At 40.6% G+C, this 4,596-nt stretch overlaps 1 non-coding gene across 1 annotated transcript; it reads right to left on the bottom strand.

The window, feature by feature from the left end:
* Nucleotides 1-4,118: 4,118 nt before the first annotated feature.
* LOC115284480 lies at nt 4,119-4,225 on the bottom strand. Its single transcript, XR_003905233.1, has one exon. It is a non-coding gene; the product is annotated as a U6 spliceosomal RNA (small nuclear RNA).
* Nucleotides 4,226-4,596: the final 371 nt, after the last annotated feature.

Here is a 4,596-nt window from a genome sequence, read left to right as displayed (position 1 = left end):
TCTGTGCTCTCTATAAATGGAAAAAGCCTGTATGACAACACATTTGTTTGCATGATTTAATGAATATTTTAAGCCCACTATGGAAACCTGCTGCTCAGAAAAAAGATTCCTTTCCAAATATGACAGCTCACTGACAATGCACCTGGTCACCCAACATTTCTGATAGAGATGTACAAGATTAATGTTGTTTTCATGCACACTATACAACATCCATTCTGCAGCCCATGAATCAAGGAATAATTTCAACTTTCATATTATTTAACAAATACATTTCCTAACAGTGTAACTGTCAGTGTGATTCCTTTGATGGATCTGGGAAAAGTAAATAAAAAACCTTCCAGAAAGGATTCACCATTCTAGACGTCATTAAGAACATTCATGGGGCATCTGGGTGGTTCAGTTGGTTAAGTGTCTGACTTCAGCTCAGGTCATGATCTTGCAGTTCATGATTCCAAGCCCTGCATCAGGCTTACTGCTGTCAGCACAGTGCCTGCTTTGGATCCTCTCTCCCCCTCTCCCTACCCTCCCCCCGCCTCTCAAAAATAAACATATAAAAAAGAACATTCTTGATTCAGGGGAAGAAGTCAACATATCAACATTAACAAGTTTAGAAGAAGCTGATTCCAAGAAAAGAATTTTCCCTTTCAGAATCTTGATACCCCTATAGCCAAAGAAAAGGTGACTTCTTCATAGGCTTGTGCCTGCAAGTTGGACCTTGAAATGGCCATTATATCCTCTGTGGGGATTTTAGAGACACTGATGGAGAAAGGAGGACTCATCTCATCTGCACAGCTCCAGCTGGTTCTCTATCCCTTTCCCTCTACTCACTGCCACTAAGGAGTTGCTGATCCACCTCAGTGGCCCAGGAGGAGTGCAGAGTCGACAACCAGAGCTGCACACCACAGCCCCTTCTCTTCACAAGCTCAGAGAGGGGTAGGGTGTCTGCCACCTGAATCCTGTCCACCAGGGGTCTCATTCTTCCTCTGAGGTTCTTGTGGAGCTGGGTGTCCTCTGCTAGGCCCAGCACATGATGTGAAGAATGAATTAAATGCCTAGTTTTTACTATTAAGGTTTGATGTGGAATCACAGCTGCAGTGATATATTTTTATCATCACTTGGTTGGTTTTAAATAAAACGCACGTTATTTAAAACAAAACATCATGGATGACTTTTGACTTTGAGGTGTTCAAGAGTTCAGTGGAGGAAGTATTTACAGAGATGGTGGAAACAGCAAGAGAATTAGAATTGGGAGTGGAGCTCGAAGATGTGACTGAATTGCTGTAATCTCATAATAAAGTTAATTCCCTCTTATGGCTGAGCAAAGAAAGTGGTTTCATAAGATGGAATCTACTCCTGGTGAAGATGCTGTGAAGATTGTTGCAATGACAATGAAGAATTTAGAGTATTACATAAACTTAGTTGATACGTAGTGGCAGAGTTTGAGGGATTGACTCCACTTTATTTATTTATTTATTTGAGTGTGGGAGGGGTAGAGAGAGACAGAAGGAGAAAGGGAGGGAGGGGGAGGGAGAGAGAGAGAGAGAGAGAGAGAGAGAGAGAGAGAGAGAGAGAGAGAGAGAGAGAGAGAATCCCAAGCAGGCTCCATGCTGTCAGCACAAAGCCTGGGGCTTGAACTCACGAACTGCAGAGATCATAACTTGGGCTGAAACCAAGAGTTGGACTGAGCTACCCAGATGCCCTGGGATTGACTTCACTTTTGAAAGAAGCTTTACTATGGGTAAAATGCTATCAAGTGGCACCATATGCTACAGAGAAATCATTCCTGAAAGGAAGAGTCCATGTGACAAACCTCATGTTGCTTTATTTTAAGAGATTGCTACAGCCACCTCAGCCTTCAGCATCCACCACCCTGATCAGCCAGCAGCCATCAGCATTGAAACAAAACCTTCCACCACCAAAGAGATTATAATTAGCTGAAAGCTCAGATGATTGGTAGCAATTTTTAACAACAAAGTAATTTAAAAAAATTAAGCTCTATACCCAATGTGGGGCTTGAACTCATGATCTCAAGAACAAGAGTCTCGTGCCCTACCAATTGAGCAGCCAGGGGCCCCAACAATAAAGTATTTTTAAATTGAGGTTATCTCTGTTGTTTTTCATATACATAATGCTATTGCATACTTAATAGACTATACTATAAACATAACTTTTATATGTGCTGGGAAATCAAAAAGTTCAATTGTGATATTTACTTTATTGCAGTGTTCTGAAACTGAACCTGCAATGTTTTCAAGATATGCCTGTACTCTTTATACTTAAAATGGGGATAGTACTAGTACTTACCTCAGAAGGTTGCTTTAAGGACTGAGTTAATGCATGCATGTAAAGATCCTAGAATAGTGCTTAACACATAGTAAATCCTCAGGTAATGTTATTTGTGATTATTTGTCTTTTGTTTTACTGTCCTTGTACTTCCCAATCTGTTTTGGAGCAAACCTGTTCTTCCTCATGTAATTTTTTTCATTCCTCCCCTTCTTTTTTGTTTACTTCATAGTCCACTTTAGCGTCATCATTTTCCATCTCATTATATTACATATTATATGCAGAGAGATGAATTGGAAAAGAGGCCATTGAAGTTCCCCTTAAGGAAGTAAACAGGGATTGATTGGTGGCCAGAGGATATCTTCAGCCTGTCTGCATGCTTACAATGGGAATGCATTTACTATTGTTTCTGTAATTAAAAGGAAATGTTTATAACTATTAGGTGGAGGTGGTAGGGGAGGGAAGTTTCCAGGGCAGTCTTCTTCTATCATAGCCAGTTCACATCATGCACTGATACTGTGAGGGACAAGAGAGCACACATTTCTAGGACAGCAGCCAGCTTCTTCCTATCCATAGCAGTGTCAAGAGCTCCTTTGTCAGCAAAATCTGCCTCAGATTCATCTCCATCAGCTTTGCTTTTCCCATTGTCTTTAGCATCTCCATCCCACCTCCCAAGAACACTAGGGAGGAACTTTCAGGGATGAGTACTACTGTACCTGGGTCAAATGCCACCTCCTATGAAGGCTTTTGCAACATACCAAGTGAACATGTTTGAATTAATTGTGGCTCTTTGTTCCCATGCATGTTACTCATACCTGTAGGTGGGACTGAGGGGTTTGACTTTTTTCAGCGTTGTGTTGTTCATTGAAACCTGACTCTCTCATTAGACTGTATACTCCTTAAGGGTAAACACAGGGTATTTTATTCACGACTGGAGATGCACCCCAATCACCACCTATATCCAGCCCAGTCCATAATAAATGTTCAGAAGTGTTTTTGACAGGGTGTCGTGAACTGCCTCCTATCCCACCACATTAGGATTTTTGCACATTTTATTCTTTCTGCCCTGTCCCTGGCCACTGCATATTACTCAGGTCTCATATTACACATCACCTTTTCCTTGGGCCTTGACTATTAAAACAGACTAACTTCTATCCAGATCTTTCTCTATCTCATAACTTTTGTTTTATTTTTCTCATAGCACTCACTGAAATTCTCTTATTTGATTCATTTTGTGTTTGTTTCCCTAGCTGGAATGTGAATCACAGGAAGGCAGGGACCTTGTCTGTTTGCCCTTGTGTCCCCAGTGCTTAGAACACTGCCTGGTAAATATAAATACATGAATGAAACTGTATTTGTTTAATTATTGACTGATTCCCCCAGTAGAAATGCAGCTCCACGAAGGTCAGGATCTTACCTGGGTTACCACTACATCCTCGGCACCTAGCATGGTATCTGGAGCATAGTAGATGCTCAAGAAAAAATTTCTGGGTGAGTGAATTAATGTTCCACACACACTTTAACTCAATGTGTTCCAAACTGAATTTAGTCTCTTCTTCCCCACCAAACGTGTTTTTCTTTCTGTACACTCCAGTTCAGTCAATGGCACCATCATCTACTCTTGACACCCAACTCAGAAATGAACTCACACTCCCTTCACTCATTCACCTACTATTTTCAATTAGTCCTCAAGCCCTGCCTATTCAACATCCAAAATATCCCACTAATCTAATCATTTTCTACCTGTATTGCAGCTATCCTGATTCAGGCCTCATCTTTTTTTCATTACTAATTCAACAGTCTCCTTCCCCTTTCTACCCCCACTTTTTTTCCTTTTTATTATGTAAGGCTTCACAACATTGTGTGTCATCTTTGTGCAGGGGCCATATTAATCTTCTTTGTGTCTTTCCAATTTTATTATATTTATTATATGTGTGGCCAAAGTCAGCCCCCTCAAGCCTCCTTGTGAAGCTAAGAAAGCTTTAGCTGCAGGGCCTGTCACTTGTCATATGGTCACGTGGTCATATGTTTTCATAATGTTCACAAAATATATTTAAACCACAGTTGATTAAAATTGCTGTCTCCTCGCACTAGCTTCCCTCGTCACATTTTCTCTTGTATTAGGTGGTATTGGAGCTGCTTCGGACATTTTTGAGATCCAGCTAAGTGGAAATTGATTGGCAGGATACATTTAGTTTGGTTTTAGTAAGACATTTATATATGGTTTGTATTTCTTCTATTTTTACCCAGGTGTGGGAAGAGCTAGAAATACTCTACCTTTGGGCCGAATTTTGTATTCACAAGCCCATATTC

The sequence above is a fragment of the Suricata suricatta genome, chromosome X (assembly GCF_006229205.1).
Source record: "Suricata suricatta isolate VVHF042 chromosome X, meerkat_22Aug2017_6uvM2_HiC, whole genome shotgun sequence".
Classification (NCBI taxonomy): domain Eukaryota; kingdom Metazoa; phylum Chordata; class Mammalia; order Carnivora; family Herpestidae; genus Suricata; species Suricata suricatta.
This window is presented reverse-complemented; position numbering and strand designations above follow the sequence as displayed.